General features: G+C 37.3%; 1 long non-coding RNA gene across 2 annotated transcripts in view; it reads left to right on the top strand.

The window, feature by feature from the left end:
- LOC109496546 overlaps positions 1 to 21,076 on the top strand; it is a 123,165-nt gene extending 102,089 nt beyond the window's left edge. For both annotated transcript variants that reach the window (XR_002152631.1, XR_002152632.1), the window contains 2 exons: positions 18,508 to 18,676; positions 19,177 to 21,076. This is a non-coding gene — a long non-coding RNA (uncharacterized LOC109496546). The remainder of the gene's footprint in view (positions 1 to 18,507; positions 18,677 to 19,176) is intronic.
- Positions 21,077 to 24,380: the final 3,304 nt, after the last annotated feature.

Raw genomic sequence — 24,380 nt, 5'->3', positions numbered from 1 at the left:
GTCTATGTGTCTGTTTTTGTGCCAATACCATGCTGTCTTGATGATGACAGCTTTGTAGTAGAGGCTAAAGTCTGGGATTGTGATGCCTCCTGCTTTGGTCTTCTTCTTCAAAATTCCTTTGGCTATTCGGGGCCTTTTGTGGTTCCATATGAATTTTGGGATTGCTTGTTCTAGTTTCGAGAAGAATGCTGGTGCAATGTTGATTGGGATTGCATTGAATGTGTAGATAGCTTTGGGTAGTATTGACATTTTGACAATATTTATTTTTCCAATCCATGAGCAGGGAACGTCTTTCCATTTCTTTATATCTTCTTCAATTTCCTTCATAAGCTTTCTATAGTTTTCAGCATACAGATCTTGTACATCTTTGGTTAGATTTATTCCTAGGTATTTTATGCTTCTTGGTGCAATTGTGAATGGGATCAGATTCTTTATTTGTTTATTTTTTCAAAAAACCAACTCTTGGTTTCGTTGATGTGCTCTACAGTTTTTTTAGATTCTATATTGTTTATTTCTGCTCTGATCTTTATTATTTCTCTTCTTCTGCTGGGTTTAGGCTGCCTTTGCTGTTCTGCTTCTAGTTCCTTTAGGTGTGCTGTTAGATTTTGTATTTGGGATTTTTCTTGTTTCTTGAGATAGGCCTGGATTGCAATGTATTTTCCTCTCAGGACTGCCTTCGCTGCGTCCCAAAGCGTTTGGATTGTTGTATTTTCATTTTCGTTTGTTTCCATATATTTTTTAATTTCTTCTCTAATTGTCTGGTTGACCCACTCATTCGTTAGTAGGGTGTTCTTTAACCTCCATGCTTTTGGAGGTTTTCCAGACATTTTTCTGTGGTTGATTTCAAGCTTCATAGCAATGTGGTCTGAAAGTATGCATGGTATGATTTCAATTCTTGTAAACTTATGAAGGGCTGTTTTGTGACCCAGTATATGATCTATCTTGGAGAATGTTCCATGTGCACTCGAGAAGAAAGTATATTCTGTTGCTTTGGGGATGCAGAGTTCTAAATATGTCTGTCAAGTCCATCTGATCCAATGTCTCATTCAGGGCCCTTGTTTCTTTATTGACCATGTGTCTAGATGATCTATCCATTTCTGTAAGTGGGGTGTTAAAGTCCCCTGCAATTACCACATTCTTATCAATAAGGTTGCTTATGTTGATGAGTAATTGTTTTATATATTTGGGGGCCCTGGTATTCAGCGCATAGACATTTATAATTGTTAGCTCTTCCTGATGGATAGACCCTGTAACTATTATATAATGTCCTTCTTCATCTCTTGTTACAGCCTTTAATTTAAAGTCTAGTTTGTCTGATATAAGTATGGCTACTCCAGCTTTCTTTTGGCTTCCAGTTGCATGATAAATAGTTCTCCATCCCCTCACTCTCAATCTAAAGGTGTCCTCAGGTCTAAAATGAGTCTCTTGTAGACAGCAAATAGATGGGTCTTGTTTTTTTATCCATTCTGATACCCTATGTCTTTTGGTTGGCGCATTTAATCCATTTACATTCAGTGTTATTATAGAAAGATACGGGTTTAGCGTCATTGTGATGTCTGTATGTTTTATGCTTGTAGTGATGTCTCTGGGACTTTGTCTCACAGGGTCCCCCTTAGGATCAATTGTAGGGCTGGTTTAGTGGTGACAAATTCCTTCAGTTTTTGTTTGTTGGGGAAGACCTTTATCTCCTTCTATTCTAAATGACAGACTTGCTGGATAAAGGATTCTCGGCTGCATATTTTTTCTGTCTAGCACCCTGAAAATCTCGTGCCAATTCTTTCTGGCCTGCCAAGTTTCAAAAGAGAGATCAGTCACAAATCTTATAGGTCTCCCTTTATATGTGAGGGCACGTTTATCCCTTGCTGCTTTCAGAATTTTCTCTTTATCCTTGTATTTTGCCAGTTTCACTATGATAGGTCGTGCAGAAGATCGATTCAAGTTACGTCTGAAGGGAGTTCTCTGTGCCTCTTGGATTTCAATGCCTTTTTCCTTCCCCAGTTCAGGGAAGTTCTCAGCTATTATTTCTTCAAGTACCCCTTCAGCACCTTTCCCTCTCTCTTCCTCCTCTGGGATACCAATTATGCGTATATTATTTCTTTTTAGTGTATCACTTAGTTCTCTAATTTTCCCCTCATACTCCTGGATTTTTTTTATCTCTCTTTTTCTCAGCTTCCTCTTTTTCCATAACTTTATCTTCTAGTTCACCTATTCTCTCCTCTGCCTCTTCAGTCCGAGCCGTGGTGGTTTCCATTTTGTTATGCATTTCATTTAAAGCGTTTTTCAGCTCCTCGTGACTGTTCCTTAGTCCCTTGATCTCTGTATCAAGAGATTCTCTGCTGTCCTGTATACTGTTTTCAAGCCCAGCGATTAATTTTATGACTATTATTCTAAATTCAATTTCTGTTATATTATTGAAATCCTTTTTGATCAGCTCATTAGCTGTTGTTATTTCCTGGAGATTCTTCTGAGGGGAATTCTTCTGCTTGGTCATTTTGGATAGTCCCTGGCGTGGTGAGGACCTGCAGGGCACTTCCCCTGTGCTGTGGTGTATAACTGGAGTTGGTGGGTGGGGCCGCAGTCAGACCTGATGTCTGCCCCCAGCCCACCGCTGGGACCACAGTCAGACTGGTGTGTGCCTTCTCTTCCCCTCTCCTAGGGGCGGGATTCACTGTGGGGTGGTGTGGCCCGTCTGGGCTACTTGCACACTTCCAGGCTTGTGATGCTGGGGATGTGGCGTATTAGCTGGGGTGGGTAGGCAAGGTGCACGGGGGCAGGAGGGGCAGGCTTAGATCGCTTCTCCTTAGGTGATCCACTTCAGGAGGGGCCCTGTGGCAGCGGGAGGGAGTCATATCCGCTGCTGAAGGTTTGGCTTCGCAGAAGCACAGAGTTGGGTGTTTGGGTGGAGCGAGCAAGTTCCCTGGCAGGAACTGGTTCTCTTTGGGATTTTGGCTGGGGGATGGGCGGGGGGAGATGGCGCTGGCGAGCACCTTTGTTCCCCACCAAACTGAGCTCTGTCATCAGGGGGCTCAGCAGCTCTCCCTCCCTTTGTCCTCCAGCCTTTCCGCTTTCAGAGCAGAGCTGTTAACTTATGACCCCCCAGACGCTAAGTCGTGCTTGTTGTTGGAACACAGTCCGTCAGGCCCCCCCGCTTTTGCAAGCCAGACTCGGGGGCTCTGCTTGGCCAGCGAGCCGCCCCTCCGCCCCGGCTCTCTCCCGCCAGTCTGTGGAGCGCGCACCGCCTCGCCGCCTTTCCTACCCTCTTCCGTGGGCCTCTCGTCTGCGTTTGGCTCCGGCGATTCCGTTCTGCTAATCCTCTGGCGGTTTTCTGGGTTATTTAGGCAGGTGTAGGTGGAATCTAAGTGATTAGCATGACGTGCGGTGAGCCCAGCGTCCTCCTAAGCCGCCATCTTGCCGCTCCTCTTTCCACCACAAATCTTTCTAACTTAAAAAAAAAAAAAAAAAAAAATTGCCTTTTTTGCTGATTCAGCATTTTTTAATTGTCATAAACCTTTGGAAACTTGAGTTCTGACATTAAGTTTCCAGGTTTTCTTTTCTTTTTTTAGTTTTTATTTTAATTCCAACTAGTTAACATAGTGTTATATTGGTTTCAGGTATACAGTATAGTAATTCAGCTCTTTCATACAATACCTGGTGCTCAATACAAAAAGTGCACTCCTTGATCCTTATCACCTATTCTCCTATCTGCCCACTGCCCTACCTCTTGAACCATCAATTTGTTCTCTGTAATTAAGAGTCTGTCTCATGATCTCTCTCTCTCTCCCCATCTCTCTCCCTCTCTCTTATTTTTCCTTTGCTTGTTTTTTCTTAAATACCAATTTTGAGTAAAATCATGTGGCATTTTTCTTTTATGAACTGATTTATTTTACACCAACTACCTCCATCCATGTCATTGCAAAAGGCAATATTTAATACTTTTTTTTATTAAAAAATTTTTTGTTTCACTTTCTTTTTTTATTTTACGATTATTTATTCATTCATGAAATAACATTTTTCTTTCAAGTTTGTAATTATGTAAAATTAAATTAACATCTTTTAATATATTGATTTTAAAAATTACTCTTCTTGTAAATTTGTGCAATATTATTATTCATTATATCAGTTGAAATCTGGTTTACTCATACTTCTTTTGTCCTTTCCTGTCAGTATTATTTATTTATATTTATTTCTTTAAAATGTGAAATTTATTGTCAAATTGGTTTCCGTACAACACCCAGTGCTCATCCCAAGAGGTGCCCTCCTCAAAACCATTACCCACCCCCCTTCCCTCCCACCCTCCATCAACCCTCAGGTTTTTCTCAGTTTTAAGAGTGTCTATGCTTTGGCTCTCTCCCTCTCTAACCTTTTTTTCTTTTCCTTCCCCTCCCTCATGGTCCTCTTTAAGTTTCTCAGGATCCACATAAGAGTGAAAACATATGGTATCTGTCTTTTTCTGTATGACTTATTTCACTTACCATAACACTCTCTAGTTCCATCCACGTTGCTACAAAAGGCCATATTTCACTCTTTCTCATTGCCACGTAGTATTCCACGATGTATATAAACCACAATTTCTTTATCCATTCGTCAGTTTATGGACATTTAGGCTCTTTCCATAATTTGGCTATGGTTGAAATTGCTTCTATAAACTTTGGGATACAAGTGCCCCTATGCATCAGTACTCCTGTATCCCTTGGGTAAATTCCTAGCAGTGCTATTGCTGGGTCATAGGGTAGATCTATTTTTAATTTTTTGAGGAACCTCCACACTGTTGTCCAGAGTGGCTGCACCAGTTTGCATTCCCACCAACAGTACAAGAGGGTTCCCATTTCTCCACATCCTCGCCAGCATCTATAGTCTCCTGATTTGTTCATTTTAGCCACTCTGACTGGCGTGATGTGATATCTCAGTGTGGTTTTGATTTGTATTTCCCTGATGAGGAGCAACGTTGAGCATCTTTTCATGTGCCTGTTGGCCATCGGATGTCTTCTTTAGAGAAGTGTCTATTCATGTTTTCTGCCCATTTCTTCACTGGATTGTTTGATTTTTGGGTGTGGAGTTTGGTGAGCTCTTTATAGATTTTGGATACTAGCCCTTTTTCCGCTATGTCACTTGCAAATATCTTTTCCCATTTCATTCGTTGCCTTTTGGTTTTCTTGATTGTTTCCTTTGCAGTGCATAATCTTTTATCTTCATGAGGTCCCAATAGTTCATTTTTGCTTTAAATTCCCTTGCCTTTGGGGATGTGTCAAGTAAGAAATTTCTGCGGCTGAGGTCAGAGAGGTCTTTTCCTGCTTTCTCCTCTAGGCTTTTGATGGTTTCCTGTCTCACATTCGGGTCCTTTATCCATTTTGAGTTTGTTTTTGTGAATGGTGTCAGAAAGTGGTCTAGTTTCATCTTTCTACATGTTGCTGTCCAGTTCTCCCAGCACGATTTGTTAAAGAGACTGTCTTTTTTTCCATTGGATATTCTTTCCTGCTTTGTCAAAGATGAGTTGGCCATACGTTTGTGGGTCTAGTTCTGGGGTTTCTATTCTATTCCATTGGTCTATGTGTCTGCTTTTGTGCCAATACCATGCTGTCTTGATGATTACAGCTTTGTAGTAGAGGCTAAAGTCTGGGATTGTGATGCCTCCCACTTTGGTCTTCTTCTTCAAAATTCCTTTGGCTATTCGGGGCCTTTTGTGGTTCCATACAAATTTTAGGATTGCTTGTTCTAGCTTCGAGAAGAATGCTGTTGCAATTTTGACTGGGATTGCATTGAAGGTGTAGATAGCTTTGGGTAGTATTGACATTTCGACAATATTTATTCTTCCAATCCATGAGCATGGAATGTTTTTCCATTTCTTTATATCTTCCATTTCCTTCATTAGCTTCCTATAGTTTTCAGAATACAGATCTTTTACATCTTTGGTCAGGTTTATTCCTAGGTATTTTATGCTTCTTGGTGCAATTGTGAATGGGATCAGTTTCTTTATTTGTCTTTCTGTAGCTTCATTATTAGTGTATAAGAATGCAACTGATTTCTGTACATTGATTTTGTATCCTGAGACTTTGGAGAATTCACGTATCAGTTTTAGCAGACTTTTGGTTGAGTCCATCGGATTTTCCATGTATACTATCATGTCATCTGCAAAAAGTGAAAGGTTGACTTCATCTTTGCCAATTTTGATGCTTTTCATTTCCTTTTGTTGTCTCATTGCTGATGCTAGGATTTCCAACACTATGTTAAACAACAGCAGTGAGAGTGGACATCCCTGTTGTGTTCCTAATCTCAGGGGGAAAGCTCTCAATTTTTCCCCATTGAGGATGATATTAGCTGTGGGCTTTGCATAAATGGCTTTCATGATCTTTAAGTATGTTCCTTCTCTCCCAACTTTCTCTAGGGTTTTTATTAAGCAACGATGCTGAATTTTGTCAAATGCTTTTTCTGCATCGATTGACAGGATCATATGGTTCTTCTCTTTTTTTTTGTTAATGTGATGTATCACGTTGATTCATTTGTGAATGTTGAACCAGCCCTGCATCCCAGGAATGAATCCCACTTGATCATGGTGAATAATTCTTTTTATATGCTGTTGAATTCGATTTGCTAGTAGCTTATTGAGAATTTTTGCATCCATATTCATCAGGGATATTGGCCTGTAGTTCTCTTTTTTTTTTTTTACTGGGTCTCTGTTTGGTTTAGGAATCAAAGTAATGCTGGCTTCATAGAATGAGTCTGGAAGGTTTCCTTCCCTTTCTATTTTTGGAATAGCTTGAGAAGGATAGGTATTATCTTTGCTTTAAATGTCTGGTATGATTCCCCAGGAAGCCATCTGGTCCTGGACTCCTATTTGTTGGGAGATTTTTGATAACTGATTGAATTTCTTTGATCGTTATGGGTTGTTCAAGTTTACTATTTCCTCCTGTTTGAGTTTTGGAAGTGTGTGGGTGCTTAGCAATTTGTCCATTTCTTCCAGGTTGTCCAGTGTGTTGACATATACTTTTTCATAGTATTCCCTGATAATGTCTTGTATTTCTGAGGGATTGGTTGTAATAATTCCATTTTCATTCATGATTTTATTTATTTGGGTCATCTCCCTGTTTTCTTTTTGAGAAGCCTGGCTAGAGGTTTATCAATTTTGTTCATTTTTTCAAAAAACCAACTGTTGGTTTCTTTGATCTGCTCTACAGTTTTTTTAGATTCTATATTGTTTATTTCCACTCTGATCTTTATTATTTCTCTTCTTCTGCTGGGTTTAGGCTATCTTTGCTGTTCTGCTTCTATTTCCTTTAGGTGTGCTCTTAGATTTTGTATTTGGGATTATTCTTGTTTCTGGAGATAGGCCTGAATTGCAATGTATTTTCCTCTCAGAACTGCCTTCGCTGCATCCCAAAGTTTTTGGATTGTTGTATTTTCATTTTCATTTGTTTGCATATATTTTTAAATTTCTTCTATAATTGCCGGGTTAACCATTCATTCCTTAGTAGGGTGTTCTTTAACCTCCATGCTTTTGGAGGTTTTCCAGACTTTTTCCTGTGGTTTATTTCAAGCTTCATAGCATTGTGGTCTGAAAATGTGCATGATATGATCTCAATTCTTGTATACTTATGAAGTTCTATTTTGTGACCCAGTATGCGATCTATCTTGGATATGTTCCATGTGTACTTGAAAAGAAAGTATATTCTGTTGCTTTGGGATGCAGTGTTGTATATATATGTGTCAAGTCCACGTTATCCAATGTATCATTCAGGGCCCTTGTTTCTTTCTTGATCTTGTGTCTAGATGATCTATCCATTGTTGTAAGTGGGGTAAAAATCCTCTGCAATTACCACATTCTTATCAATAAGGTTGCTTGTGTTTGTGATTAATTGTTTTAAACATTTTGGTCTCCCATATTCGGCACTTAGAAATTTATAATTGTTAGCTCTTCCTGATGGGTAGACCCTGTAATTATTACATAATGCCCTTCTTCATCTCTTGTTACAGCCTTTAATTTAAAGTCTAGTTTGTCTGATAAAAGTATGGCTACTACGGCTTTATTTGGCTTCCAGTAGCATGACAGATAGTTCTCCATCCCCTCACTTTCAATCTGAAGGTGTCCTCAGGTCTAAAATGAGTCTCTTGTAGATAGCAAATAGATGGGTGTTGTGTTTTTTATCCATTCTGGTACCCTATGTCTTTTGGTGGGAGCATTTAGTCCATTTACATTCAGTGTTATAGAAAGATATGGGTTTAGAGTCATTGTGATGTCTGTAGGTTTCATGCTCGTAGTGATGTCTCTGGTACTTTGTCTCATAGGATCCCCCTTAGGATCTCTTGTAAGCCTGGTTTAGTGTTGATGAATTCCTTCAGTTTTTGTTTGGGAAGACCTTTATCTCTCCTTCTATTCTGAATGACAGACTTGCTGGATAAAGGATTCATGGCTGCATATTTTTCTATTCATCACATTGAAGATGTCCTGCCATTCTTTTCTGGCCTGCCAAGTTTCAGTAGATAGATCTGTCACTAGTCTTATCGGTCTTCCTTTTTATGTTAGGGCATGCTTATTCCTAGCTGCTTTCAGAATTTTCTCTTTATTCTTGTATTTTGCCAGTTTCACTGTGATATGTCATGCAGAAGATCAATTCAAGTTACGTCTGAAGGGTGTTCCTGTGCTTCTTGGATTTCATGCCTTTTTCCTTCCCCAGATGGGGGAAGTTCTCAGGTATGATTTCTTCAAACACACTTTCAGCACCTTTCCCTTCTCTTTCTCCTCTGGAATCCCAATTATGCGTATGTTATTACGTTTAATTATGTCACTTAGTTCTCCAATTCTCCCCTCATACTCCTGGATTTTTTTTATCTCTGTTTTTCTCAGCTTCTTCTTTTTCCATAATTTTATCTTCTAATTCACCTATTCTCTCCTCTGCCTCTTCAGTCTGAGCTGTGGTTGCCTCCATTTTATTTTGCACCTCATTTATAGCATTTTTAGCTCCTCCTGACTCTTTCTTAGTCCCTTGATCTCTGAAGCAATAGATCCTCTGCTGTCCTCTATGCTTTTTTCAAGCCCAGCGATTAATTTTATGACTATTTTTTTAAGTTCATTTTCTGTTATATTGCTTAAATCATTTTTTGATGAATTCGTTAGCTGTCGCTACTTCCTGGAGTTTCTTTTAAGGAGAATTCTTCCGTTTCATCATTTTGGATAGTTCCTGTAGTGGTGTGGAGCTGCAGGGCTCTTCCTGTCTACTGTCTGGAGTAACTTGTGTTGGTGGGCAGGGCTGCAGTCAGACCTGATGTTTGCCCCCAGCCTACCGCTGGAGCCACAGTCAGACTGGTGTATACCTTATCTTCCCCTCTGTCAGGGCCAGGATTCACTCTGCAGTGGTGTGACCCCTGTATGAGCTACTTGCACACTGCCAGGCTTGTGGTGCTGCTTCTATAGGATCTGGTATATTAGCCGGGGTGTAATCACAAGGTGCACAGGGGCGGAAGGGGCAGGGTCAGCTTGCTTTGACTTCAGTGGTTCACTGCAGGAGGGCCCCTGCAGTACTGGGAGGGAGGCAGACCCTTTGGAGAGATGGATCCACAGAAGCACAGTGTTGGGTGTTTGCGCAGTGCAAGCAAGTTCCGAATGGGAACTGGTTCCCTTTGGCATTTTGGCTGGGGAATGGGCGAGGGAGATGGCGCTTCCCAGTGTCTTGTTCCCCGCCGAGCTGAGCTCTGTCTTCCAGGGCTCAACATGTCTCCCTCCCTTTGTCCTCTAGCCTTCTCACTCTCCAAGCAGAGCTGTTGACTTATAACCTTCCAGAATTTGAGTCCCGCTGGCTGTCAGAACACACTCTGTCAGGCCCCTCCACTTTTGCAAGTCAGACTCAGGGACTTTGCCTTGCTGGGCGGGCTGCCCCTCCACCACTCTGGCTGCCTCCCGCCAGTCCAAGTAGCGTGCACCGCCTCTCCGCCCTTCCTACCATCTTCTGTGCACCTCTTGTCTATGTTTGGCTCTGGAGAGTCTGTTCTGATAGTCTTCTGGTGGTTTTCTGGGTTATTTAGACAGATGTGTGTGGAATCAAAGTGATCAGCAGGACGCGGTGAGCCCAGCGTCCTCCTACGCCGCCATCTTCCTCTGGAGAGCATGTTTATTTATTTCTGAGACAGAGAGTGACAAAGCATGAGTGGGGAAGGGCAGAGAGAGAGGGAGACATAGAATCAGAAGCAGGCTCCAGGCTCTAAGCTGTCAGCACAGAGTCAGACGTGGAGCTTGAGCTCACAAACTGTGAGATCATGACCTGAGCCGATGTCATCGCTCAACTGACTGAGCCACTCAGGCGGCCCAAAATTTCATACTTTTTATAGCTCAGTAATATTCCATTGAACATATACACCATATCGTCTTTATGCATTCATCGATTGATTGACACTTGGGGTGCTGCCATATCTTGGCTGTTGTAAATAATACTGCTGTAAGTATAAGGGTGCATGTATCCATTTGAGTTAGTGTTCTTGTATTTTGGGGGTAAATACCTATAGTGCAATTGCTGGATTTTAAGGTGGTTCTAGTTGTAACTTTTTGGATAGCATCCATAATGTTCTACAGAGTGGCTGCAATACTTTCCATTCCCACCAAGTGTGCATGGATGTTCCTTTTCTTCCACATCCTCACCAATGCCTGTTGTTTCCTGTGTTCTTTATTTTAGCCATTCTGACAGGTATAAGGTGATAGTTCCTTGTGATTTTGATTTACATTTCCCTGATTATAAGTGATATTCAGCATGCTTCCATATTTCTGATGGCCATCTGTATGTCTTATTTGGAAAAATGTATATTCATATCTTCTCATTTTTTAACTGGATTATTTGTTTTTTGGATGTTATGTTTTAAAAGTTCTTTATATATTTTGGATACTAGTCCTTTATAAAATATGCCATGTAGACATTCTTCTCCCATTTTGTAGGTTGCCTTTTAATTTTGTTGATTATTTCCTTCGCTGTGAAGTAGCTTTTTATTTTGATGTAGTCCTAGTAGTTTATCTTTGCTTTTGTTTCCCATGACTCTGGAGACATATAGAAAGAAGTTGCTATGGCCAATGTCAAAGAGGTTACTTCTTGTGTTCTCTTCTAGTTTTTTTTTATGGTTTCAGGTCTCCCATTTAGGTCTTTAATTCATTTTGAATTTATTTTTATGAATGGTATATGAAAATCACCCATTTTCATTCTTTTGCATGTTGCTGTCAACTTTTCCTAACACCATTTGTTGAAGAGCCTGTCTTTCCCATTGGATGTCCTTTCCTGGTTTGTCAAAGATTAGTTGAACATATAATTGTGGGTTCATGTCTGGGTTTTCTATTCTGTTCTATTGATCTATGGGTCTACTATTATGCCAGTCCCATACTATTCTGATTACAGTAGCTTTCTCATTTAACTTGAAGTCCAGAATTGTTCTGCCTCCAAGATTTGCTTTTCTTATTTAAGATTGCTTTGTCTATTTGGAGTCTTTTGTGATTCCATTCAAATTTTATGATTGTTTTTTCTAGCTCTGTAAAAAAATGCTATTGGCAATTTGATAGGGATTGCATTTAATATGTATATTACTTTGGATAATATACATATTTTAACAATATTTGTTCTTCCAATCCATGAGCTTGAAATGTTTTCCCATTTGTTTGTGTCCTCTTCAATTTCTTTCATCAGTCTTTTACAGTTTTCATAGTACAGGACTTTCACCTCTTTGGTTAGGTTTATTCCAGGTATTTTATGGATTTTGGTGCAATTGTAAATGGGATTGGTTCCTTAATTTCTCTTTCTGTTGCTTCGTTATTGTTGTATAGAAATGCAAGGTTTCTGTACATTGATCTTATATCTTGTTACTTTGCTGAACTATGTATATCTGTGCATTCATTTTGTATCCTGTGACTTTACTGAATTTGTGTTGTAGGTTTCAGCAGTTTTTTGGTGGTATTTCAGATTTTATTTTTTCTTTTTTATATAGACTATCATGTCGTCTCCAAATACTGAAAGTTTTACTTTTTACTTGCTGATTTATATGCTTTTTTTATTTGTCTGATTGCTGAGGCTAGGACTTCCAATGTACATCAAATAACAATTGTGAGAGTGGAAATCCTTGTCTTGTTTTTGACTCTAGAGGAAAAGCTCTCAGTTTTTCCCCATTTAGGATGATATGAGCTGTGTGTTCTTCATGTATGGCCTTCATTATGTTGAGGTATGTTTCCCCTAGACCTACTTTCTGAGGATTTTTCATAAATTGATGCTGTACTTTGTCAAATGTTATTTCTGTATCTATTGAAATGTTCATACTGGTCTTATCCTTTGTTTTGATAAAGTGACATATCACATTGATTTGCAAATATTGAACCACACTTGCAACCCAGGAATAAATCCCATATGACCGTGATAAATGATTTTTTAATGTATTGTTGCATTTGGTTTGCTAATACTTTATTGAGAATTTTTGCATTCGTCTTCATCAGGAGTATTGGCCTGTAAGTTCTCTTTTTCAATGGAGTCTTTGTGTCGTTTTGGTATCAGGGTAATGCTGGCTTCATAGAATGAATTTGGAAGTTTTCCTTCATTTTCTATGTTTTAGAGTCGTTTGAATAGGATAAGTATTATCTCTTCTTTAAATGTTTGGCAGAATTCCCCTGTGAAGCCATCTGTCCTGGACTTTTGTTTGTTGGGATTTTTTTTTATTACTGACTCAATTTCTTTGCTGGTTATCAATCTGTTCAAGTTTTCTACTTGTTCCTGTTTCAGTTTTGGTAATTTATATGTTTCTAGGAATTTATCCATTTATTCCAGGTTGTCCAATTTTTTGGAATATAGTTTTTCATAAAACTATAGTTGTATGTATAGTTGTATACTATGTGTATAGTATATATACTCTTATAATTGTTTGTATTTCTGTAGTGTTATTTTTTTTCTTTTCTTATTTGTGATTTTATTTGTTTGGGACCTTTCTCTCTTCTTTTTGATTGCTTGGCTAGAGGTTTATCAATTTTATACTTTATTTTCAAAGAACCTGTTCCTCATTACCCTGATCTGTTCTATTTTTGTTCTTGTTTTTGTTTTTTTTTTAAGTTTCTATATCTTTTATTTCTGCTCTAATCTCTATTATTCCTTCCTTCTGCTGGTTTTAAGCTTCATTTGTTCTTTTTCTAGCTCCCTTAGGTGTAAGATTAGCTTATTTCAGACTTCTTTGCTTCTTGAAGTAGGCCTGTATTGCTATATACATCCTTCTTAGCACTGCTTTTGCTCCATCCCAAAGGTTTTGGACCATTGTGTTTTCATTTTCATTTATTTCTATGTGGTTTTTAAAAATTTCTTCTTTGATTTTCTGGTTGGCCTGTTCATTGTTTAGTAGCATGTTATTTAAACTCCATATATTTGTGGTCTTTACAGATTTTTTCCTTGTAGTTGAATTCTACGTTCATAGAGGTTTGGTCAGAAAATATACATGGTATGATTTTGATCCTGAATTTATCAAGGTTTGTTTCATGGGCTAATATGTGACCTATTCTGAAGAATGTTCCAAGTGCACTTGAAAAGAATATGTATTCTGATGATTTAGGATGGAATGTTCTGAATACTCTCTTAAATCCACTGTTACAATATGTCATTCAAAGGTATTGTTTCCTCATTGACTTTCTGATTAGATGATCTGTCCATTGATGTAAGTGAGGTTTTGAAGTCCTCTACTATTACAGTATTATTATCAAATAGTTCCTTTACTTTTGCTATTAACTGTTTTGTGTATTTAGGTGTTTCTTTGTCAGGAGAATAAATATTTACAATTGTTATATCTTCTTGTTGTATTGTCCCCTTTATTATAAAGTGTCCTTTGTTTCTTGTCTTTGTTTTAAAGTCTATTTTTTGTGATATACATATTGGTACTCCAGCTTTCTTTTGACATCCATTTGCACAATAGATATTTCTCCATTCTCTCATTTTCAACCTTAAGGTTTCTTTAGGTCTAAAATGGATCTCTTGTAGACAGCATGTAGATGGGTCTTATTTTTTTTTTAAATCCATTCTGGCATCTTATATCTTTTGACTGGAGCATTTAACCAATTCACATTGAAAGTAATTATTGATTGAGTTGTACTTACTGCCATTTTACTCATTGTTTTCTGGTTGTTTCTAAATATTTTCTCTGATCCTTTCCTATCTTTCTCTCTAGAAATCTTATTTATATTTAGAGCATTTTATCCTCTTCCGTTTATAATTATCTTAAATATTTACATTTATGGTGATATTTTGCTTTGACTGTGAAACATAATTGAGAAAATTCAGGGAGAGAAGGAGGTCAATTGTATTTACTCATATTTTTACTCATTTTTAAAAAAATATTTTCCCTACATTTCATGTTACTCCAATTTTTTCTCCTTTATACCTTTCATTTCTTTATTGGGACTCTTTTTTTGTTAAAATTTTCTAAATTTTATTAGTTTTAAGGATTTTCATGTTGCCTATTGAAGTGTTTTATTATTTACTTCTGGATCAGATAACTTCTTTAGCCATTTTTTAAGGTAAAGTCTGTGGGCAACTAATGTTCTTTGTTTTCCTTTCTGAGAGTTTCTCCCTCCCCTTCATTATTAAAGAATATATAACTGACTGTAGACTTGGGATGGCAATTCTTGTCTTTCCATACTTAAAAAAAGTGTTGTGCCATTTACTTCTGTCTTTCATAACTTCTGATGAAAAACTTGTTTGGATTAAGGTAAGGTGTTTTTCTCACTTTTGTGAGAAAGTTTTTTTAAATTTTTCTTTAGTTTTCATAATATGATTATGATATATCTCAACTTGGGTTTCTTTGGGTTTATCCTTGTTGTGGTTCATTCAACTTCTTGTATCTGTAGCTGTATAATTTTGCCATGAATGGAAATTTTCAGCCATTATTTCTTTGAGTACTTATTCTACTTTCATTTCCAGATTGACCATGTCAAACCTCCTCCCACCTTTTTAATTAAAGTATAATTCCATTTCTCCAGCCTGAAATAGTATAAGTGTTTTATAAGCCTTTTGCTTCTTAATTTATATTGGCAATGACAACAAGATTTAGGAGAGAAATTTTCCATCTCTCAGTTTTTACCAGTTAAGGCTACTTTGTTCAGGAAAGAAAAGTCTTACAGAAATTTTTTTATTTTTGTCTTGAATGCCTTCAAGTATATTATTTATAAGTCTTATCATCCTACTGCCTCATTTATATTAGACATTCCTACCTTATTCATGAAAGTCTTCCATTTACTTATATGTGCTGGTATAGCAACTTAATTGAAATTTATTTCATCTTCTTAACTGTCATAGCAATTGTTATTTTGTTCATGACAGAAATCTTTCACCTTTCACCCCTGCCTCCTTCATATGAAAAGTCTTCACTATGTTTTCACTGGGCATATATTTATTTTCCTTTAAAAAATAATGAAATAAGCATTCCTATTTTTTGAGTGTCTCAGGAATAGTTGTTTTGTTCTCTAAACTTGGCATGGTTACCCCATTCTTGTAAGAAGATTTCTCATATCTTTCTTTGCATTAGCAATGGTCACTTGTTCAAAAGAGCAGTATTCCTTGTATCTGCCCAGCTATGGCTACTTTGCTCATTAGAAGAAGCCTTCTAATTCCCCTTTAAACTTGTGCATGGAATAAATCTTCCATATTTCTTTAAAAAAACATAAAAAATGTACTTAATAAACACATCTTCTGCCTCAAACCTTGTGACCTTCACTAGCCACAGTAAATTTATAAACAAAAGAACGTTTCTTTCCATGGCTGCAAGGGAATAGCTACTTTATTTAGCAAAAGTCTTCCATTTTCATGACCTGATGAGATAAATTCTCCTTTCTTCCACACCTCAAACAACCATACATCCACACCCACATGCATTTTTCTACTTCCTTGTCTGTCTGCCCCAACCACAGCTTCAGTATTCATGAAAGAAGTCTTTGACATCTGTACATGCTTCAGCCTTTGAGCTGCTTTCCTATGAAAACAGGTCTGCTCTCTTCCTCTTTGAACTTACCATGGCCAGTTTTTTCACTAAGTAAATATCCCACTTCCCTGCACAAAGAGTGTCATAAAGTCATTAAGGCCAGAATGTCTAGTCATACGTCTTAGATTTGAAGTATAACCTTGAGCAATTAATTCAATTGATTCATGTTGCAGTTTCCTCATGTGTGAGATTAGGAAAACATCAGCAATAATACTTAGTTAATAGGTCATTTTCAAGATGAAATATAATAATGTATGTAAAACACCTAAAACACACAGTAAGTACTAGAAGTGTTGGGAAGTATTATTTGTGCATATGTATCATTAAAAATCAACTAGAAAAAGAAAAATGTATAAAGGGTTCCAGGCCTAAGTGCTTTTTTCATGAATAATTGTGTAACTTCACATGCCTACAATAACCATGGGTACAATTTTTATTAAAACATCTTCCCTATTGCTCTTTGCACTGGCCATGGCTATCTTGTTTGGAAAAGAAGACTTTTACCTCTTTGTCAGCACCATTGATGATACTTTGCTCACAAAAGATGTGTACTATAGTCTAAATGTGTTCTCCCCACATTATATGTTGAAATCCTAACCCCCAAGATGATGGTGTTAGGAACTGAGGCATTTGGGAAGTGCTTAGGTAATGAGGATGGAGACCTTATAAAAAGAGACCTTATAAAAGAGACCGTTAAGGTACTCCTTAGCCCCTTCCATCATGTAAGATTATAGCAAAAATACAGCTAATTATGAACAAGGAAGTGAGCCATCATTAGACACCAAATATGCTTCTATCTTTATCTTGAACTTCTCAGCCTCAGAACTATGAGAAATTAAATTCTATGGTTTATAAGACACGCCACTGTGTGGTATTTTGATATTCAAGCCAAATAGAATAAAAATGCAGTTTGCTTTCTAATATGTACTAGTCATGTCTACTTAGATCATAAAATGTCTTCTTTCCCCCAGTTTCTACCAACTACAGGGTCACAAAAAAAGTATTCTATCATCCTGTTTGCTTGACCACATGACTACTTTGTTCAAGAAATACATCTCCCATTTGCCTTACTGCCTCAGCATTGTTTCTATTTTGTTCGTGAACAAATCTATTTTTTTTGTCAGCAGTGATGATGGCAATTTGAACATACGTCCTTCACTTTCAGTTTTTTTTTTTAATTTTTTTTAACGTTTTTTATTTATTTTTGGGACAGAGAGAGACAGAGCATGAACGGGGGAGGGGCAGAGAGAGAGGGAGACACAGAACCGGAAACAGGCTCCAGGCTCCGAGCCATCAGCCCAGAGCCTGACGCAGGGCTCGAACTCACGGACCGCGAGATCGTGACCTGGCTGAAGTCGGACGCTTAACCGACTGCGCCACCCAGGCGCCCCTCACTTTCAGTTTTAAATGGACTATCTATGCATACTTTTTTCATGAAAGAAGCTTTCCTTTTTTTTTTTTTTTTTGATCTGTACCAGTCATGCTTACATTGATGATAAAAGAAGGTCTTCCACCTTTTTCTCTTTCCTGGTCATGGTCATCTTGTCCATAAAAGAAATCTAATTCTGTGGCTAACATGTCCATAAAAATTACAATCTTTCCAAATCTTTTACAGCACAGACCAAGGATACTTAATTCCTGAAGATAGCCTTCCACCTCTCTGGAATGTCCAGCTGTCAGATCTTGACTACTGTGCCTAGCTTGAATCCTTATTTTTATTGCAAATTTGAATCTTGCTGGTGAACCCCACATATCCACATCCTCTTACCAAACACATGCAAACTAATGGTTGACTTACTTATATCAAACAAGGTAATATGGTAATCTACCTGGGTTATTTTATTGCCATGATATCCCTTTGTAACTACTCACTGCTGCAGAACTTAATCCTGAACATTTTCTTTCAGAGAAATTATGATTGCCAATCTTGTTACCATTTTTTATCTTTTAGTTTCTTTCTTATCTTGACAAGATATAGAGACTTAAAAGGTATTCTAACCAATACAAAGTCCCAGGCAAGGACACCTAAGTGGGAGACACCATTTGGCTCCCCTCCTTACAATTTTATATTGTATGCCTATGACAATTCATAAACATTTATTCCAGTTTCCATGTTTTATATTTCATTGGGTATGACCCTCCGCCATATATCCTACTTATTTCTCCAACCCTTGAAAGAGAATACAAGTATAACACAGAAGAGATGCTATAACCATAGTGACAAAATGACCAATTTTGGTACCTTGTTCTCTGGAAGGGAAAAGATCACAAAAATAGTCATGGAAATTCCCTTTCCCTTCAGGAATGCACTGAAATGCATTAGGGCTTTCTATGGGTAAACCTGTAAAAATGTTTTAGGGCTTAAGGAAGGGTATCTTTGGAAAGTATGTTTATCCCAATACAGCCATCTCATTAGATCAACTTGTTCAGACAAACACGGGATGTTGATTTGAAAAAGTCAGCTGTGGGTGAATGTGAAATGCTTTTTTCCTGAGAATAAAATGAATTGCTTCTCCTGCTTAGACCTACTGCTCTTGTTTCCAGAATTTCTGAATCCCATTTGGCTTCATACCTTGGCTTTTGATTTTCAACTCATGCTCATTTAAAAGCTTGATGAGTTACTTTGGACATGCATACCTGCCTTGAATTTGGCACCTTCCTTCAGACCTGATGTTCTGTATTCTTACTTCAGATCTACACACCATAATTGCAGGTAAGAGGCTCTCCTTAACTTCACACATTTCTCTGGGTAACTTTTTTCTTTCAGTCTCTACAGCATGAATTAGAAGGTTGAATAAACTCTACAAATGGAGACTAACAGTAACTTTAATGGAGAAGTACCAGCTATTAGGGGGTAAGGGAGAGCTAAAGCCGATGAATATATATACATAAGTTCTCCTTTCCACAGAGTCCCTGCAGCACCCTGAATGCAAGTTTAGCTCAATCCTTTGGAAAATAAAAATAGGAATTCCATATAGATAGGCCTCTTTATAAAAATTACAAATATTTTAAAATTCAAAAGTATCTACTTATATATATTTCCTAAGAAAACCTATAAGACTGTTGTTTCTAAAATCTTTACTACTAAGGACAGTGTTAAGAGGAATTATCCTGCTCATTCCATAGCACATAGGATAACATTGTCTTTCAATTGGGCATGTGAGGATTGTTCATGGTTTCTGACTACCACCTGGTTATGTTTGTTTCATCTAGGTGTTTCTGGCTACAGCTGCCATTCATCAGATGCACCAAGGGGAACAACCAGTGAGCATACTTCTATATTCTAAAAACTGGCCTGGAACTGTCCACAACCCAAGGTCCTAAGAGCATTTGGACACCAAGAATTACTTCTGCATACTGCCATAAATGCCAATTCTCCAGTAACATGTCGAGGAAGAAGGGAAAGACCCTAATCAGTCCCTGTATACACATTCTAATTTAGAAAAAAGAGACCTGGAACACAGGAGACAAGGGTGTGTTGTAGGACAAAATGGAGATTATGTTAGGTACAGTGAAAAATATATTTTAATACATAAGCTGGAAAGTAAAGAGAACCTGAAAATACAGGTGGTAATATTGCAAATTTCTGAATATGTCTAAAACACAGAAATATATCTTAGGTGATCTTCTGAAGACAGAAAGTATTTTGAATGAGTGGTGGATTTTAAATGAAACAATTAAATTCATACTTAGTGGAATCATAGCTGTCATGGACTGACTGGCAGCCTTTTTTATCTCTTTAATTTTCTCTTACTTCTTTTTGTTCAAAAAGCATTAAGCCTCTGTTATGGACTATTTTTCTAATAAAAAATGTAGTTCTAAGAATATCACTTCTACTTGGGAAGTGCTCATATATAAGAGATGGGCTTTTGGAGTGTCAGCCACTTCAAGGATCACATTTATTTCAAGAATTTGTTTTTCTTTATAGGCTTTCATGAGAGTGGACTCATGTTATATTCTTATATGCTCTGATAGCTGCTTTTTGAACTTTAGAAAACTGAGATGCATGAAAGACTTCAGAGGTGCTTTATCACTTCCAACAGGAGAAATATCAATGTACAATTGCTAAAGAGAGCCAGAATCGAACCAAGTTCTTTGAGAATAAGATTTCTCTCCCTGGGATTAAACATTAAATGAAAGCTATATTTAAAAATGTTGGAACTTTCCTTTTTCTGGAGAATCAAGATCCTTATTTGATAGTAGGAACAGATTTGTACAGAAATACATTATTTGAAATATGTTTGCTGTTATCTGCTGCAGAGGTGGATGCCAGAACGGAGATTCTTGGTATCACATCAGAAAACTTGAAGATTATAGAACACATGGAAGATTTGGTTGGAACAGTATAACAGCAGGACTTTTTACTTATACCCAAGGCACTCCATTCTATAACTAAAGAAGAGACCTGGGCTCCAACAAGGAATTTTCAGTTTGAGCTCAGAACACTGAGAAGATAAGGAGGGAGGAGAGAAGGATTTTTTTTGTAAATATTTTGAAGGTTTAATTTATTTTTGAAGAAGTGGTTGAATTAATAGTAGGGGCCTAGTAGTTTAAATGTTAGAGAGTAGAGGATAGTTGACATTTTGTGTTGCTGTAATATTTTATTTGGTTTTGATAACACTCTTTTATAGTATAAAATGCATAACTTTTCTAGTGAGCTTTCCCGGGTGAGGGGTTGTATTGTTAAATGTGAAGGAGAATACCATTAGTGTTTTATATTTATGTTACTATATTATTTTAAGTATAATGATACAGTTATATTCTGAAAAACACTCTTCTCTGATGAGCTTCGTGGGAGGGAAAGAGCACATATATGGTTAAATGTGAGGGAAATATTTGTGTAATTTTAGAGCAATTCTATTGTATTATTTGTAGAATAATTATGCCTGTGCAATGTATATCCTTGTCACTTAGATTGGTAGATTGAGAGGGGATGTGTATTTAGTACCTGTACCAGTATCTAGTAGTAGAAAACATTTGGTAAATATTTTTTGATTGAATTAATGATTAATTAACTGTGATTATTTACGTAGTATTTCCTCATTATTCAGTATTTCCTCATAAATGTCAGATAAAAGTTATATTTATTTTATAAATAAAAAATATTTATGTAGCGTTTCCACCCAGAAATCCCTGGGTGGGAAAAACAAACATAACAAAATGGCAATCAGAAACCATAAATAATCCTTACATATCCGATTGAAAACAATATCCTCCCATGTGCTGCAGAATGAACAGGACCACTCATCCCAACACCCTCCTTAGTAGTCAAGATTCTAGAAACACCAGCCTTTCATTTTTCCTTAGGAAACATGTATATTAAATATCTATATGAGATATCAACCCATATCCATGGAAGGCCAGTTAGAGTTGGCGCTATCAGTGGTAAGCATCGGGAGGATTTGGGTATTTAAGATCTTAACTTTAGAACCATAGGACACAGAAAGACTTGAGGCTTAAATATATTTTGGAACTGCACCACTTCTGGAAGATGACTCAAACTGAAGCTGCTGAAGAGACCAGATAATAGGCATAGGATGACACTCTTTGGATTGGACTGAGTGGAAGAAGTCAATGATAGTGTAGTGGCTATTTTAAAGAAAAAAATTTAATGTTTATTCGTTTTTGAGAGACAGAGAGAGACAGAGCATGAGTGGGGGAGGGTCAGAGAGAGAGGGAGACAGAATTCAAAGCAGGCTCCAGGCTCTGAGCTGTCAGCACAGAGCCTGACGCAGGGCTTGAACTCATGAGCCCTGAGATCATGACCTGAGCCAAAGTTGGATGCTTAACCAACTGAGCCACCCAGGAGCCCCTGTAGTGGCTATTTTAAACTGATGACCTTAACTTCCTCTGGTTAACGACATTCCTAATCTACATAGTTACAGAGGTGGGTTTCCAGTGGCCATGTTTCAATATTTCACTATTCTTATGATAATAATAATCAATACACTTTTCCTATGATCATAGTTGATTGGATCAGGGATGAGTATCAGACTCAACCGAGCTGTTCAGAGTCCCTTTCTTACAAACTTAGACTTGCAATGAGGGGAGAAAATGTTTTCTGTGGCCAAGCTTACTATTTGTGTAGCAAGTTTAATTCTTAACTTCACAGTAGATGTGCAAGGAATGCCACATAATTTTATTTAAGCTTAACTAAACCTAACTCCAAACTTTAACCCCACTGAGCTACTGGGAAATTACATGGAAGTCATGTTTGAGGTTCTCCCCTTTCCATATGTCATAGAAGAATATGAGAGTCTTATGTGGTACTTCAACAATGGAGGTTACCAATGAAAGTTTCACTGTGCATGCCTGTTTATTACCTTTGAAATATGGCAGCTCCATAGTTTATGTGTCAACTATGGGTGAAGAAATTTTTTTACCAAACAGGAAATTTTATATAGGTATCTCCAGGTCTTGGTTCTAAGTTCTCTGAAGCAAGGAAGTACAAAAAGCCTGACTTTGTTTTTGTAATGGGATAGAAAAAAATACATGTAAGGAAAATCCCTCAGAAGTCAATGTCTCAGTAAATTATACTGCTACTCAAGTGAACTTATGAACTGTTGAGTGGACATATTATGGATACCCATAGGGTTGCCTTCCTAGATTTTGGCAATTCCTCCTTTTCTGGTTACTACTCTGTTTTATTCTACAGAGCTGAGTCCAGAGCCACAGAGATTGAACCTCACTCAATGTGATGGTCATTTTCATGTATCAACATGGCTGGGCTACAGTCCATCATTCAATCAAACACTAATATTTTTGTTTTTGGGGAAAGTTTTTTTTTTAGATGTGATTAAAGTATATAATCAAATACCTTTAAGGCGATTATCCTAGATAATACAGATGGCTATTATCCAATCAATTGTAAGGTCATAAGAGGAAAGTAGAACCTTTTCTAAAGAAGAAGAATTCTGCCTATGGATAGAAGCTTCAGCTTGTGCTCAAGAGGTCTAGCTTGTACTTCCTGATGACCTGCCCTATGGATTTTGGATTTGCCTAGGCAGCCCCCAAATCACATTACCCAATTACTAATAAATCTCTCCTTACATATATTACATACACTATTATCTGTAATATCTATATAATGTATCTCTAGATATACTGAGTCCATTCAGGCTGCTATAACAAAGTACCATAGATTGGATAGCTCATAAACAATATAAATTTATTTCTCACAGTTCTGGAGGCTGGGGAGTCCAAGACCAAGGTGTAAGCATGGTCAAGGGCTGGTGAAAGCCCTCTTTGGATTGCAGACTACCAGCTTATTATTGTATCCTCATGTGATGGCATGGAGCTAAGGAGCTGATTGGGGTCTCCTTTATGAGTACTAATCATATTCATGAAAACTTCACCCACATGACCTAAACACCTCTCAAAGTACCCATCTCCTAATACCATTACATTGGGCATAAGGATTTCAATATATGAATTTTGGGTGGACACAAATATTCATATCATAGCATATAATATGTATAATATATCTTTTAATATATAACAGTATTATATAATCCTGTCTCCATTCCTCCTAGTTATAGATAATTGGTTTAGGGATAAATACACTTAATCCAAACAGGATTAATCAGATTCTCCCTTGTAAAGTCGTGTTTTTCAACTTAGACACAGAGAAACTAAAGGATAACTACATCATTTTAATATTAAGACATTTTATGAGGCTCAAACAATCCTATTGCTGAGACCCCAAAGCTACTGTGACATCTTGGATTTTATGACATAATCTATTTTCAGCCTAATAAATTCTATTTACTTTTTTTGGTTTAACATAAAGTTGGTTTCTGAATTTTGTAATCTGACAATTATAAATAGGGATACATGAGAGTACCTGGATTAAAAGCCTAAATGCAAGACCTGGAACCATAAATCTGAAAGAAATCATAAACAGTGATCTCTTGGACATAGACTTAGAAACATATTCATGGACATGTTTCTGCAGGCAAGGGAAACTAAGGAAAAAGTAAACTATTGGGACTACAACAAAATGAAAAGCTTTTACAGAGGGATAAAAACATTAACAAAACAAAAAGGAAGCCTAATGAATGGGAGAAGATATTTGCAAATATTACATCTGATAAGGGGTTACTATACAAAATAGATAAAGAATTTATACAATTCAACACCCCGTTCCCCAAATAATCTGACAAAAAAATGAGAAGACCTTCACGGACATTGTTTTTAAGAATTCTTACAGATGGCAAACAGACTGATGAAAAGATGCTCAAAATCACTAATCATCAGGGAAAAGCAAATCAAAACCCAATGAGATATCACCTCAAACCTGTCAGAATGACTAGAATCAAAAGGACAAAAATAAGTGCTGGGAAAGATATGGAGAGAAAGAAACCTGCATGCATAGTTGGTAGTAATGTAAATTGGTGCAGCCAATGTGGAAATCAGTA

The sequence above is a fragment of the Felis catus genome, chromosome X (genome assembly GCF_018350175.1).
Source record: "Felis catus isolate Fca126 chromosome X, F.catus_Fca126_mat1.0, whole genome shotgun sequence".
Classification (NCBI taxonomy): Eukaryota; Metazoa; Chordata; class Mammalia; order Carnivora; family Felidae; genus Felis; species Felis catus.
The sequence above is the reverse complement of the archived record's forward strand: the minus strand, read 5'-3'. Positions and strand labels throughout refer to the sequence as shown.